Below are 16,919 nucleotides of genomic sequence, written 5' to 3' on the forward strand. Positions count from 1 at the left end.
CAGACCAAAACCTGGCATGATGTGAAATTACTTGCCCATGATCAAACAGCCAGCAAGTGGTAAAGCTGGCATTCAAAGGTACAAGTGCTTTTTCCACTTTATCAGGTTTTCCTATAATATCACATGTCAACAGAAGAGATTCAATAAGTGTAATAAGCGTATTTAGGCAGAATCCATTTTCTAAATGTCTGCTGACTTTGATTCAACCTTTTTTTCCATTTAGCATGTCTGGGGGGACTATATTATGTGCCAGGACCTATCATAGGTGACAGTGAAAGAGAGGTAAAAACAACCAAACACAACGCAGAAAAGGCCTCCAACCTCAAAGAGCTTTCAAACTGCAACTGCAATATACTGTAACTATAACTGCCATGTTGATATGTGGCGAGTGTTACCCTCAAGGAAGTACAAAGTGCTGTGGGTTTGAAGAATCCAGCTCTCCTCCCGAAATCAAGTGACATTAGCTTCTTTACAATTGTTCTTAGTTTCAATTCCACTCATATTCTACAAGTCACATATTTCTCTTCGTGATCTCTGGCAAAAGGTCTGCAATGTCCTTCTATACAAAACACTGCCCCAGACATGCTCAATTAGTATGAACAGAAGCTGCCAGCTCAAATCAGCAGAAAGCTCCTTAATGCTGTAATTTTTTGAAATTTTGGCAATGAAAAGAAATTAACCTTTTTGGTGAAATCATGGATGTGCAGAGTTAAAAGTGACTTAGACATCATTTTGAACATAGAGACTTAAAAAGGTAAAAATTCACTTGTCCATTGTTACAAGACTCACTAAGGGCAGCTCTCAGACAAAAGCCCAGGTCTCTCAACTCATTGTATGGAGTTCCTTTCCACTCCTGTTTCTTTCTTTTAAGTCCAGTGAAAAACTTAGTGATGTTCAAGTTTTCTCATTTCATAAATGATAGATGCATTCATGAATCATGTGTAGTTTAAAGATGAACTTTATCAAAAACAGACATGCTAAGCATGATGAGATACATATATACAGAGGTAAAGGACTGCCTATCCTTGATAAGGCAGCTTCAGGCATTTGGGAAGGCAATGTTAATACACTAAAAAATTGCCATCATCAACATCATCATCATCTTAGCAATAGCTAGCATTGGGGGGGATACGACTATGAGCCAGGCACTCACAGTATTTACATGATATTTCTTATCCTTACAACAACTCTTGAAAGATTGGTGTTGTATTGTACACTGGTGCACACCAGGTTTGAAGAAGAATCCCCAAATTCCACAGCTACCCAGGGGCTGGGCTAGAATTTAAACTCCAGAGTCCACACTCTTTTCCCACTATCCTATGCTCCCTAGGAACAGAATAACTGCACTGCACATGTGGCTGTGACATCAAGTCACTTCAAACTCTGACATGATTTCCTGATTGGTAGTTATGTAATTAGCCATCTTTTCAATCTTCAGGTTGTCTTAACTAATTTCTTTCATGATTCCACAGTGGTCTTCCATGTTTTCTTCCTTTCCTTTTTTTGTTTTTATAGAAGCAAAACCCTTTTTCCAAATGAAATCTTATGTGAAAACACTAAAATATAAAAGAGATCAAAGTTGAGCTGCTCTGTTTCCTTTTTTTGTTTTTATAGAAGCAAAACCCTTTTTCCAAATGAAATCTTATGTGAAAACACTAAAATATAAAAGAGATCAAAGATGAGCTGCTCTGGTTTAAGCAGAATGGGAGAACCAAAGCTCTTCCTTACTCTCATGGCCATCCCTTAGGCACCTCGAAAGAACACACTAGCTTAATACAGAAGGCTGCCTTTTCCATCTCAGCTTTGCCACTCACCATCTGTATGAGGACCAGTAGACCCTCAAAGCACAATTCTGGTAACAGACCTGAGACCCCTCATGCGGGAACACTTTTTCTTGTTCTTTACAACAGAGATACCACCATCCACTTCATAGGTTTTGTTATTAACATTACGTGGACGAACAAATATAAACTTCCCAGCAGATGGTTAAGTATTGGAAAGTTGGCTCCCCCCTCTTTTATCCTGCAGAGGTAGCAGTTGTTGCCAATTCAAGAAAGCTCAATAAAATATACTTGATGGTTATCTTCAGTAGCAAAGAAGTAAACAAGCAAATGCTCCCACAGCTCAACTAAAATAAACAAACCTAACAAACCCTTCATTAAAGGTACCAATGGTAATACCCTCTCCCAGCTTAGTTTCCCATAGTTTCCCCGTCAGTCAATGACCCATGGATCTCAAAGCACAATGTTTATAATGGACCTGAGATCCCTTATGAGTTACCATAATGCAGACCGCAAGTGTCAGATGAATGAGTTAATGTTGTTCTGAGCACCTTAAATTTGGCACTTCCTGAGCTGAGCATTTAAATTGGCTACTTAATATTGCATTTAATGAGTATTTTTATGTTCAAGTTCTACAACAGAATCTAATGTTCATTTGCCCATCTTCTGGCTTCTATTTCTCCAGGCATTACAAACCAAAAATATGCTGATGTCATGTGCACCTTCACCCAAGCAACTTTAACCTGGCCCTTCCTAAACTAGTCATTAAGAATCTATTAACCAAAAAAAAAAAAAAAAAATCTATTACCTTAGTCTGTTACTGATAATGTGTTCCCTTTTCTACATGTGTAACAGGAGACTAAATCCATTTTCATAGGAAAGAGGTTCTCAGTCCCAATCTAAGCCCAACCAACAACTATCAAATTATCAACTTTATGGAAACTGCAGGTATTGGCTTTGACCCCCTACAGTTTAGGAAGAATTATAACAATAATACATCATACAGCCATGAAAAGACTCATTTACAATAAAGAACACATCCCTAAGCATTCAACTTGGAGCCAAGAAGATTCAGAATGCTAATCTATTTTACCAGGAGACCTTGAGCAATTCACCTACTCTCTAATGATTATTTTTTCATAAGGAAAATGAAAATATACTCATTAAAATGCCAGAGATACTGTTTGATTAACCATCAAACAACTATTTCCTCCGGTTACCAGGGACCTCAGGAAGTCGTCTTTGTCATCTCCCTCATTTCTTAACAAGTGCACACCTAAATCATCCTAGAAAGACAGTTACAAAGTCTTTGGGAAAGATATTTCACAACCTTCCTTGGTAACATTCTAGTATCTTGTAGTCAGGAAGTTGTTTCTAATTTGTAATCTATATCTTTTCCGTTGCAAATAAAACACATTCCGGGCTTCCCTGGTGGTGCAGTGGTTGAGAGTCCGCCTGCCGATGCAGGAGACACAGGATCGTGCCCCAGTCCAGGAAGATCCCACATGCCGCGGAGCGGCTAGGCCCGTTAGCCATGGCCGCTGAGCCTGCGCGTCCCGAGCCTGTGCTCCGCAACGGGAGAGGCCACAACAGTGAGAGGCTCGCGTACCGCAAAAAAAAAAAAAAAAAAAAACCACATTCCCTCTTGTCTTCTCCACTATGGAAAGAAACCATCTGCTTAACACCACCTGAACAATATCCCTTCAAGAGACTATAAAATATAGGAAACCTATTTCAAACAGCTTCATGTAAATGCCACATGGCTTTCAGTGGGTCACCTAGACAAAGAACGTGATTAAGAGTCTTAAATTCCCAGTTCCATCACTGACTTGCTCTGAAGAAGATATGAAGTTAAAACCATGCAGATGCTGTACCTCAATTATCCCATCAGTAAAATGCAAATAACAAAATGAGTAAAGGAGAACTCAATTCCTCAAAAAATTAACCACACGAAAAGAGATTCTCAATCCCAATCTAAGCCAACAACTCTCACATCACACACTCTATAGAAACTGCAGATGTTGGCTTTGATGCCTATGGTTTAGGAAAAATCATAACAAATACATTACCATAGGGCTCTGTAATTCCACTCCTAGGTACGTACCCAAAACAACTGAAGCAAGTACATGCACGTGCATGTTTACAGTAGCACTATTCATAATATCCAAAAGGTGGAAACAGTCTAAACAGTTCATTAATGGATGAATGGATAAACAAATTATGGTCTATACATACACAAAAGGTTATATACTAGATGATTCCACTTATATGAAATAGCCAAAATATATCAATCCATAGAGACAGAATGCAGATTGCTCATTTCCAGAGGCTAGTGGAAGGGGGGAATGAAGAGAAACTGCTCAATTGGAAAGAGAATTTACTTTGGAATGATGGAAATGTTTTGGAACTAGAGAGAGGTAGTAGTTGCACAACACTGTGCAAATGCCACTGAACTGCTGTTCACTTTAAAATGGTTAATTTTGTGTTATGTGAATTTTACCTCAATAAATTATTTTAAAAGAAAAAAAAGAATGCTAGGAGAACTAATGGGCACAATAACCATAAAATGCTTACCCTTTCCAGTAAAGTCTAGGCAGAATGGTAGCCAAAATGTTTAATATTACTTCAACATAGTCAATTAGACTTTGAGCAAAGAATATGTAAATGGGAAACAAAATAGAAACCAAAATAAAGTCTAGAGTTATACAGTATCCCATATGGAAACAAGAGCCAATAAATAAGTGAATGAATAAAGGGAAATAAAGTAAATAACCAAGCGTATCAGCTAATTAGCTATAGCAATAATGACCATAGGAAAGCAGTAAGAAAAAGATAAAGGTAACGTATGAACTTTAAAAACCAAAACTGGCGCTTCCCTAGTGGCACAGTGGTTAAGAATCCGCCTGCTAATGCAGGGGACGTGGGTTCGAGCCCTGGTTCAGGAAGTTCCCACATGCCGCGGAGCAACTAAGCCCATGCGCCACAACTACTGAGCCCGTGCTCTAGAGCCCGCGAGCCACAACTACTGAAGCCCATGAGCCCAGAGCCTGTGCTCCACAACAAGAGAAGCCACCGCAATGAGAAGCCTGCGCACCGCAACAAAGAGTAGACCCCGCTCGCCGCAACGAGAAAGCCCGTGCAGCAACGAAGACCCAACGCAGCCAAAAGTAAATTAATTAATTAATTTAAAAGAAGAAAGTGCTTGCTCAAAGCAGGTGGTTAATAAATATAATAATAATTTAAAAAATCCAAAACCAGTAATACTAAAATACAAAAGATCCATTAGGTAGGGAGGTGAAAATAGAAAGGCTAATGATAGCAAAGCTAAAAAGCAAAGCTAAAAAGTATACATAAAGCCTTAAACTCCAAGGCCACATATAAAGACCATGAGAATCATTATCTCACCATCTTGAGAATATCCTCATTCCCTTGCCCCTTTCTGCTTTAATACAACTTTTTCGCAAGACACCAAGGCTAAGCAGGCAAGGACAACAAAATGAAAAGGTACTGTTCCTATGTTCATGGACCTTATGATATTACTTCTTTTTAAAGTCTTACTTCTTATGGGAAGACACACATGGTAATAATCTAAATATACAGACCATCTCCACTTCCTCCCTTTCCACTTCTTAAACGCACTTTAATCTGGCTCTGGCCCTACATTCCTCCAATGCTGTTCTTGCTATGATCATCAGTGATCTCTGTGTTGCTAAATCAAACAAAATACAGGTGATCACTTCCTCCCTGAAACACGCTCTTCTCTCAGTTTCTGAGATTTTCTCTTAAATTCCTTGCAGCTTGGTCCTAAGCGCTCTTCTAACTCCTCGTCTATACATGCCTTTCGTCTGGGTAAACTCATCCATTTTCCTTGACTGTTAACACCTATATACTGGGGCATCCAGATTTATTTCCAGCGCCATTTTTGAGCATTAGCTCAATGACTGCTTACTTGATGGATCCACGTGTATTATTTCACAGATATCTCACACTTAGCATGACTAAAATTGAGGCTTTCATTCCACTCCCCAACTCAAGTTAAAACCTACCCCTCCTCCAATGTTTCCACCTCAGAAATGGCAACTTCTGAGATGCTGATACTCATGCCAGAAATCTGGGAATCATACCTGATACCTCTCTCTTCCCACATATCCAATCCATCATTAAGTCGTTCTGTCCTAATTCTAAAATACCTACTGAATCTTTCTACTTTCCTCCATCTCCTCTGCCTACAGCCTAATCCAAACCATTGTCATCTTTTGCCTGGACCACTATAAGGCAGCCTAATTATTAGACTTTCCCCACTTCCTCTCTTTCCAAATTTTCCACAATTTCCAATTTTTTCCACCACAGATTTTCAAAAATTTTCACAACGTAGCCAGACTAATTTTTTAAAAATCATATATTAGGTTACAACACTCATTCTTAAAACCTTCAAAGGCTTCTGATTATACGTAGGAAAAAAATCCAAAATCCTTGACACAGTCCTGCCTAAATCTCTATCCTCATCCTATGCCCCCCATTCTTACCCACTGCTCATTGCATTCAAAGCACACCCGTCTTTTTTCAGCTTCTCAAATGTGCCAAGTTCTTTCCCACCCCAAGGCTTTCACACATGCTATTCCTTTTCCTTCCCCGTTCTTCCTTCTAGTCTCTGCTTAAATATCACTTCTTCAGAGAAACCTCCCCCAAAGCTCCAATATAATTCATGTCCCCCTGCTATAATCTTTTTTACTTTTCCATCATAAGACTTTACATACATCATAAGACTTTGTAATTATACATTTATCGGTGTATTTTTTTGTAAATATTTATTTATTTGACTGCATCGGGTCTTAGTTGCAGCACGGGCTCTTCGTTGCGTTGCAGCAGTGGGCTTCTCTCTAGTTGTGGCATGCGGGCTTAGCTGCCCCGTGGCATGTGGGATCTTAGTTCCCCCACCAGGGATGAACCAGCGTCCCCTGCACTGGAAGGCAGATTCTTAACCACTGGACCACCAGGGAAGTCCCTATTGGTGTATTTTTTGTTTCGTGCCTCTCTCTCCTCTGGATCATAATCTCCATAAGGGTATGGACGATGTCTATTTTTTTCACCGTACTCTTGGTATAATGGCAGTAGTTTAGAGAGTTTAGAATTGCTTAAAGTATTGATACTTTAGAATCAGTATAATTTAGGGATTAGGAGCAGGGGAGCCAGGCTGCTTGGATTCAAATCCTGGTTCTGCCACGTACGAGCTCTATGACCTTGGGCAAACTGCTTAACCTCTCTGTACCACCATTTCCACATCTAGAAAATGGGGAGAACAAAAGTACCTACACCATAAGGTTGTTATAAGAATGAAAAGAATCAACAACACAAAGCACTTAGTACAGTACCTGGTGCAAAGCACTTCAATAAGCACTGGCTCTGATCAGCTCTTATTAGGGTATCCTCACCATCTCCCACAGAGGTAAACATTCAATAGACATTTACTGGATGAATGACTGAAAAAACAGACTCTACTATAGTCATTAAATAGGCTTTTTTAAATGACAGGCAGGAGTATTATAGAGATTTGGAGATGAAAACATAAACAGTTAAGGCAAAGACTGAAGAAACCCACAATTTATAATGCATAAAGGGATAACAGTAATAAAAAACTAACTCTGGGACTTCCCTGGTGGCGCAGTGGTTAAGAATCCTCCTGCCAAGGCAGGGGACACGGGATTGAGCCCTGCTCAGGGAAGATCCCACATGCTGTGGAGCAACTAAGCCCATGCACCACAACTACTGACCCTGCGCTCTAGAGCCTGCGAGCCACAACTACTGAGCCCACGCACCTCGAGCCGGTGCTCCACAACAAGAGAAGCCACCGCAATGAGAAGCCCACGCACCACAACGAAGAGTAGCCCCCGCTCGCCGCAACTAGAGAAAGCCCGCACACAGCAACGAAGACCCAACGCAGCCAAAAATAAAATTAACTAAAAAACAAACAGAAAAACTAACTCTACTGGATGCTCAGTCTTTACCACTAAGCAAAAAATATGTTCACTCTTCCAGATGTTTACCCAAGGTGATTTGGTTGCTCTGACTTTTCCCTAAATATCACCCTTTTCCAAAACTTTAATCACTTTCTTCAAAATCCTTCCAGCACCAAGCACAGTTCAGATATATGGTAAAATTCAGATACTATCATTTTCTACCTGTTTTGCAAAGAAATGTTCTTCTGTTCCTAAAATAGCTCTAGACTGTTTTGCTACATATATTACAAAATCCTCAAAGTTTTGCCCTCAATCTAATATCTGGAACTCTTTCAGACACTGTTGCTTTGGAGGTTTTCTCTTTCCCAGTAAAGACTCATCCTCTCACTATAAGTTGAAGGACATTGAGGGGAAGGAGGGACAAATATGCTGCTTTAACTTCCTATTCCTTATTCAAGCTTTCTCAAAAGACCCTGAACTTCAATCTAAGCATCACTATTATCCGTTCTGCTTTTGAAGAACATATAATCTTTAGCTTATTATAACAATATTGAAAATGATAACAGCTGGCATATATAGTGCTATGTGCTATTCTAAAGACTTTACATATGTCAACTCATTTAATTCTCACAACAAACCATATGATATTCTACAGATGAGGAGAGGCACAGAGAGGTTAATTAACTTGCCCAAGTCACAGAGCTAGTTAAGTACTGGCACGGTGATTTGGACCCAGACTGCCTGGCTCCAGAGTCAGGACCACTATGCTATTATTTCAAGAGTTTGGCAGGACATATTTTTTTGCCTTGTTTTCACAGGTCAGCTAGACAGAAATACTCCAATTCTCGCCCCAAATCAAACATGCATATTAATCCTCTCCAATTCAGCAAAATTTCAGATGTTTCATTATATCATAGGCATATATACCTGAAACAAAGTAATTGTGGTTCATGGGAGATCTATGTTCTATCCTGGGAAGCAGAAATAAACAAATGATGAAATCATGAAATGTGAAATTTGCCTCAGTGAATCCTACAGATAGATATATAATTCCAGTAAGTAGTAGGAAAAAATGTTTGCAAAACACTTTTAATTTCTTGCAGGAAAAGTACCAAACAAGATTGTAGGTGTTATTATATACACACCCAACAGCAACCTACATTTTCCCTCTCTCAATTTCATGACAATTCTCCTAAGTCTCTCCTTTTATATGAAGCAAAATACCTCAGCTTATTCCCTGCTACAAACACCTGAAGGCATGTATCCAGTTTTCAAATTCATTCAACTCAACTTCCAAAGAACAGTGTTTTTTGGAAAAAATTAATAAATGAAAACTAACACATAAGAAGTAAAAAATTAAACTCATTAGTCAAGCATGCTGGATATTCATTAAGTCACAGTTATCCTTTACTATGCCAAATCCAGTGTCATCATACATTAAGTAACAGACAAATATTTTATGTAGCAATCTTAAATGAAGACTTCCATTGCAATGGCAACAGGGGAACATTAATTTACTGAACCATGGTATGTTTCCAACTTTTTAGGGGGCTTAAGGATGCCATGGCTGAAGACCCCAATCCCCGTGAACACCCAGTGCCTTCCTCACTCCTTCATCTCTCTCATCTCTCTCTGTGTCTGCCCTTGTTTGTTTCCTTAATAGCACAGCCTAAATTTCAATCTTTATCAGATACCTGGTCAACTCTGCTCCCCACTGGAATTATCTCCATAAGGGCAGGAACACTCATGTCTACTTTTGTATCCCAGCATCTAATGAGACTTCCATAAATATTTGGTAGATGAACAAAAGTCTGAAAAGGTAAGGGTTGAAACATGCAGTCACAATCAAGGAATAGATCCAAAAGGTCTGACTGGAATATTTTATACCTCAGGAAAAAACGCAGTGCAACAATACTCAATAAATAAAGGAAAAAATTTAGATGAAGTGAAGATTATCAACTCTAGGAGCGAAGGAAGAGACAGAGAACAAGTTAGAAAAGACTACACTAATCTATAAACAAGCCAGGACTAACTGGAATAGAGGGAGTAACATGCAGCACCTAAAACTTCTTTCACTAGCACTTCCAAGGACTTACTCCTTTCCACAAACAAGCTTCTCCAATGCATTTAATGTTTGTCACCTCTATCCTGCATGACTGTCAGGCATAATGCTGCCTTCAAAGAAGCAAGCTGTCCAAGAACCCAGATGACATCTGTTCATTGTTGCTGTAAGACAGCATATAAGTCAACATTTGAAGAGCACTTTATCTTTTCAAAGCAGCTTCATGTATTTTTTTTCTCAACAGAAGTATTACGATAGAAGTACTATCTTTCCCATTCTTTAAATACAGACACATAAAAGCACTCAAAGCCTTGAATTTGAATCCCAGCTCTGCTACATACTTGCTGTGTGATCTTGGACAAATTATTTACTTTCTGTGAGTTCAGTATCCATGGGAAAATTAATATCTACCTTAAGGGACTGTTATGAGCATTCAGTGAGATTAACACCTGCAAAGAACACCACACAGTAAATGCTCAATAAAGGACAGTAACCTTCCCTATGGCCTCCTTAAATAGTTTGTACAAGATTTCTCAGCTAGTAAGTTGGTAAACCTAGGACTTAAACCCAGGCCTGATTCCTTAATCTGTTTTCTTCTAGCCACATCACTTTGGCAGACTGCCACATATTATTACTGAGCTTATAAATATATTCTGACAATAAGCGATCACAACATTTTTATCTATCAGCAACTAATTTTAGCTTTGAGAAAAAGGGACCAAAAAAAACGATCTAATTAACTTGGGGGCAGAAGGGGTTCGAAAATATAAAATATAAATTACCCCCAAACCGTAGTACAGTTGTACCATAGCACTTCCGTACAAACAAAAATTATGACAAGAAACAGAAAGTTCTCTCTGGGTTTATGAGGAACAACTGGAGAAAGAAACGACCATGACTATGATTAAAGGAACTTAAGGGTATTTTTTTTTTGGTAAACCAAACCACTGGGCAAAAAGATTTGCATCCCATTCCAAAGTAACTCTATCAGGGATGAGAAGTATCTTTAAAAAAGAGACCTCAGTGTGCTAACAACAAACTTTTTCTCCAATTCCTTTAAGAGTGAGATAAATGGGAAGAGTGAGATAAATTGTCAACATAAACTGTCAACATAAACGTTCATGAAGATCCTTGAAGACCATAAATGTTTGTTCTGGATTCAGTGTTAATAAGCAGCATAAAGGAGCATGATCAAAAGAATAAAAGTTTCATAAGTATCCTAACACAAGCCGAAAATATTTTGAAAATTATACAGTATAAAAATAAGTTATTACTCTGTTAATAAAAATAACCGATTCTTTTCAAAGTGATATACATAACTAATCTTTTTCAAGTGCTATACATAACTCCTTCTAGGACAAGTTCTAGAAGACATTCGAAGAAGTTCACATCTTTAACAATCCCCAAGAGAAGAGAAGACAGAATAATTCAGTCACATCCTGAATTTGTAAATTCTGAAAAGAAATGCCAGGAGAGAGCTTGATTTGACTTTGAAAGAACACAAGATTTAACCAAGAAGGGTAAGAGTTGAGTGAATTTCTATCACAAAGCAGGGGAGAAGCTGATAAGAAGCTCTACCCCTCCCCACCAGCACAACCAGATTTCTTGTCCTCCTCAATTCAACTTAAACCTCTGCTAATTATTTTCTACGGAAGCATAACAAAATGTTCCTAACATTTCTTCCTGACACTCAAAGCAAATTCTATTTATTATTTAGCATTCATTAGTAGCCACTGAGATACTACACTAACTCTAAATTCTACGCAGAACCTATCAATCTCCAGAGGGTAATGTCCCTTCCTTCTCTAAATTTTTTCCTCTGATATAAATTCTCTTCTACCATAAAAACTTTTCCAGAGAACACACATTCTTAGCCTAACTTCCCGATCTAGATTCTCCGTAAAGATAATCTCAGGACTCTTCATGAATCCCTTTCTGGGGGCACTAAGGTCCTGGTAACTAGGAAATCACTCATGATCAAGGGCCCTTCATTTAAATCCTGCTGACCTCACCAAAATAATAATATAACAATAATAATAATAAGGAACAATAATCCTTCCAAAACTCATATGAGAAGTCTAAATCTGTTAAAGAACATACATAGACTTGTATAGTTTCCATCCAAGGACTACAAATTTAGTCTCTTCTCCCTTAAGAAAGCCTATCTCCTACTGATTCTACAGATGTATTGTGGAAATACTTATTCAACTTAGAATGACCTCTAGGTTATTTTCTTCAACAAAGATATTACACAAATTAGAATCATGACACTGAATCCAATGAAAATAAAACGAGTAAGAACATGTAGTCTCCAAAATTTCCAAGCTGGGAGAGAAAAGGAAAACATAATGGAGTACCCAGAATGCTAACTTTCCATTTAAATATCTCAATATTTGAATGATTCCTACACACAGGCTTTTTAACTCTAGTATATGCAGTAATTAAGCCACTAAGCAAATACAAAACTGGTCCGAACGAGACTCCTTGGGTTTTATTCGGATTCTTCCTAGAAAGCACTCTCTGAGGATAAATGTCTGACTTCAAAATCTTGACCATCCTCTGCAGGACGTTAACCACTTAACACCACAGTTGAAAGACTTCCAAAGAGAAGCAGGCTGAGGGAAAGAAGGAGAAATAAGTATCAACCAGAAAGCAAAACAGACAGCAAACAAAATTTTCTACCAAGAAACAAAGAAATTGTTTCTTTCTACTCTCGCTAAAATGATACAGACTTTCAAAAGCAAACCAGCCAAAGATCGCGTGGTGCCTTTACTTCTGCAATCCCCAGTGACGGACTCTATATTCCTAGGAAGGAGGGATCACAGACAATCAAACGGCAAATCACTATGTGGATAAAATGACTGGTAAAGTGGGGGGAGGGGGGGAATTGAACTGGTAAACAACAAAAAATGACTTACGGTGCATTTAAAGATCTGTCAGGGTTACGGGGAAAAGTCACGTACTAGATCAGCCTCAGTTTCCCTACCCAAAAAAGGCGAGAACATGACACTTCGCTCAGAGGAGCCAGAGGGCCCTGTTCCATAAGCCTCCACCTATTCAAAGGCCCCTTCAAAGGCCGAAGTCAGAAAGTGTCCCCAGTGCAACTGAGTCATGACACTCGGAGCCTTTGGGGGGTGGAGAGGGAGGAAGAGAGGAGAGCCAAAGCGCGCAAAGCTCTATCCGTTCCTGGAAAGCGACTTTCCCCACACACTGGGGGTACCGACACCCGCCCCAGAGCCAACATCCCCTCCCTACCGAACCGCACCGGGCAGCCCCACCATCTCTGCGTCCTTCCGGCTTCTCCCTCAGTTTCCCGCCGCCTCACCGACCGCGCCCCCGAATTCAGCCGGGTAGTTCCTCCTCTGGCCGTGTCTCCGCTGCCGACCCGCCGCCCACCCGCCGGCGCCAAGGTCTTCTCAACCCGGCGGCGGAAGGATGCCGGGCCGGGCCTCCCAGGCTCCTCCCGTGGCCTACCTGAAAGGCGGGAGGGGGCTCAGTTTGCAGCCCAGCGAGTGGACTGAGCCACAGACTAGAAGAAGAGGCAAGGAGGAAGCAAGGGGTCCGCTCTACCGACCAGCGGGAGAAAGCAGCCTGAGCGCGGGGCCTCACGGATAAGTCAGCCTTCCACCCGGCGCCGCCACCGCTCGGAAGACATCAAGCAAGAAGACGGCGCAAAAGATCACCGAATACACGAACGCCCAGACATCAAAGGAGGAGCGCCCAGGCAATCGTTCAAGGAACTAGAGTCGAGCGTCGAAAAACAGCTTCGCTCCAACTCAAGGTCCGGCTCCTGTCCAAGGCATAAATAAACAAACACAGATCATAAGCCCCGGAGTAAAGCAGACTGGGCTTCTGCCATTTTCTGTGTCAGCTGCCTGCTGTCTAAATTGTTTAGAGAACCGAATTTTTCTTGAGAGTGTTGAAGATCAAGTCATAGTATAATAACACGTTATCTAACTATAGTTCAGCGACTACCTTATGGACTCTCGACACTATCCCAACTGAGCAAATTTGACCTTAGTTTCCTCATGAAACAGGTGAATGAAAAAGATGATAGATTGATTGATTGATAGAGGTATGACAGAGAGAATGAGAGAATCCAGACTGAGGAACAGAGTGAATAATCTCTATTAAAGCTCCAATTTAGCTCCCATAAGCATAGCAGAGAGAAACTGGAAAATTCAGGGTTCTGTAGTCTGATCTTAAGACAGGAAAAAAATAATAATAATAATACACGTACTGCTTTTCTCTTTTATTTTATTCCAAAGACCTGGAACCACAGGTGTGCTTCTTACATAATAACAAAGTCTCTTTGGGTTCTGAACTTAACGAAGTGTGTTTACATTTTTATCATCACAATAGCCTTTTTCTGAAGTCTCTTAGTAGACAGACTAATATGGTCAGCACAAACATGGATTAATATGTTCATCCCAGGCACAATTTAGTAAATCATATAGATCACTACAATATGGGTTACCAACTGTGAGCAATAATAGTTTACCTTACCTCCTTCGAAGGAGGGAGGAGACTTGGAGAGTAAAGGTGTAAAAAGAAAAGATAGTCCCAGCCCTTAAAGAGCATATAATCTAATCAAAGTGAAAGCCCACATTCTTAAAACATTAGCTTTATTTACAATTTATTGTAATTTTTTTTTTTTTTTTTTTTTTTTCCAGTACGCCGGCCTCTCACTGTTGTGGCCTCTCCCGTTGCGGAGCACAGGCTCCGGACTCGCAGGCTCAGCGGCCATGGCTCACGGGCCCAGCTGCTCCGCGGCATGTGGCATCCTCCCGGACCGGGCACAAACCCGTGCCCCGTGCATCGGCAGGCGGACTCTCAACCACTGCGCCACCAGGGAAGCCCCTGTAATTTTTTTTTAATCCTTTAAATTCATGAAAATATTTAAGGAACAACTCATATGCATAAAATGCAGGATAAGACCAGCATCCATAATATGAGGACAAAACGCTTTATTATCGCTTTTTTAAAATAATTTATTTATTTATTTATTTTTGGCTGCTTTGGGTCTTCATTGCTGTGCACGGGCTTTCTCTAGCTGCAGAGAGTGGGCTACTCTTCGTCCTGGTGCACGGGCTTCTCATTGTGGTGGCTTCTCTTGTTGCGGAGCACAGGCTCTAGGTGTGCAGTCTTCCATAGTTGCAGCACATGGGCTCAGTAGTTGTGGCTCACAGGCTCTAGAGCACAGGCTCAGTAGTTGTGGCGCATGGGCTTAGTTACTCTGCGGTATGTGGCATCTTCCCGGACCAGGGCTTGAACCCATGTCCCCTGCATTGGCAGGTCCATTCTTAACCACTGCACCACCAGGGAAGTCCCTTGTCTATCACTGTTTTAGAGGACTTTTCAAATGAGTAAACATTATAGCAACATTTATAAAAGCTTAAAAAGAAAGAATTTAACAATCTGCATCCAAAACACAAACTTTTAATTTGTTCATGTTCTCATGAAGTCCTTGGAAATATTCTACATAATTTTTCATTTTATTTTATTTTTTTATTTAATTTTTTGGCCGTGCCATGTGGCTTGTGGGATCTTAGTTCCCCAACCAGGGATTGAACCAGGGTCACAGCAGTGAAAGCACCACGTCCTAACCACTGCACTGCCAGGGAATTCCTCTACATAATTTTTAAAGTTTAATTTAAGCAGAGATACAATAGTGTTATTTTTTTGCATTATATAATTTCCCTATTAAAGTCTTTAATAGTTGTTATTTTAAACAATTGCACAATATTCCATTGAGAGGATTTACTGAACATGCTTCCCATTTTGAATATGTATGTTGCTTCCAAACATTTTCTGTGTAACAGGTATTGTAGCTCCCGGAAAGAGGCAGTTATAACCTTATTATTAATGATTAGGATCTACTGCACAGGACTTCCCTGGTGGCACAGTGGTTAAGAATCCACCTGTCAACGCAAGGGACATGGGTTCAAGCCCTGGTCTGGGAAGATCCCACATGCCACAGAGCAACTAAGCCCGTGCACCACGACTACTGAGCCCACACTCTAGAGCCCGCGAGCCACAACTACTGAAGCCCACGTGCCTAGAGCCCATGCTCCGCAACAAGGGAAGCCACCGCAGTGAGAAGCCCACGCACCACAAAGAAGAGTCGGCCCCACTCGCCGCAACTAGAGACAACCCACAGGCAGCAACGAAGACCCAATGCAGCCAAAAATAAATGAAATTATTTATTTATTAAAAAAAAGAGAAGCTACTGCACATAAACAAAAAGAGTAAGGAAACAAGGGGCTTCCCTGGTGGCGCAATGGTTAAGAATCTGCCTGCCAATGCAGGGGACATGGGTTTGAGACCTGGTCCGGGATAGATCCCACATGTCGCGGAGCAACTAAGCCCGTGTGCCACAACTACTGAGCCTGCGCTCTAGAGCCTGTGAGCCACAACGATTGAGCCCACGTGCCACAACTACGGACGCCCCCGCGCACCTAGAGCCTGCGCTCTGCAACAAGAGAAGCCACCACAATGAGAAGCCCACACACCACAACAAAGAGTAGCCCCCACTCGCTGCAACTAGAGAAAGCCTGCATGCAGCAACAAAGACCCAACGCAGCCAAAAATTAAGTAATTAATTTTTTTAAAAAAGAGTAAGGAATCAAGGCAGAGGTTTATTTCTCTGTCATATAAAAGAAATCTAGGGTAAGGTGTGGCCATTCAGCATCAGGGACCAGGCTTCTATCTTGTTGCTGTGACATGTTCAATAAGTGTTTTTTTGTCTTAGATCCAAGACAGCTGCTCAAGCTCTAGCCATCATGTCTACATTCCAACCAGCAGGAAGCTGAAAGAGGAAAGGCATGTCTCCTAGCCATAAGGACACATCTTGAAAATAGCACAGGACATTTCCACTTACATTCCACTGGCCAGAATTTAGTCACATAGCCACACCTAACTAGGAATTTGTCTTTATCCTGGGAAGCCATGTACCCATGAAAAGTCAGGGGCAAGTGGATTCTAGGAGATGACTAAATAAGCAGTCTGCCAAATTCCTAGAGCCAGCTGAGTAGCAGGCAAATAGACTTTGCTTTACTGTTTCCCAGGGCTGAGTTTCTACTTCTAGAATACACGCTTTAGGGAAGCTTCCTTCTTGGG

At 40.7% G+C, this 16,919-nt stretch overlaps 1 protein-coding gene across 15 annotated transcripts in view; it reads right to left on the bottom strand.

Annotated features, from left to right (window-relative positions):
* Positions 1 to 13,492, bottom strand: part of AMBRA1 (autophagy and beclin 1 regulator 1) — a 177,809-nt gene extending 164,317 nt beyond the window's left edge. For 5 of the 15 annotated variants that reach the window (XM_073808859.1, XM_073808860.1, XM_073808861.1 and 2 more), the window contains exon 1: positions 13,275 to 13,466. The gene's annotated coding sequence lies outside the window, so the exon portion shown is untranslated. Of the gene's footprint in view, positions 1 to 13,065 lie in introns of all 15 variants that reach the window. The other 10 variants (XM_073808869.1, XM_073808867.1, XM_033860586.2 and 7 more) reach the window with 6 other exon arrangements.
* Positions 13,493 to 16,919: the final 3,427 nt, after the last annotated feature.

This window comes from Tursiops truncatus, chromosome 8 (assembly GCF_011762595.2).
Source record: "Tursiops truncatus isolate mTurTru1 chromosome 8, mTurTru1.mat.Y, whole genome shotgun sequence".
NCBI lineage: Eukaryota > Metazoa > Chordata > Mammalia > Artiodactyla > Delphinidae > Tursiops > Tursiops truncatus.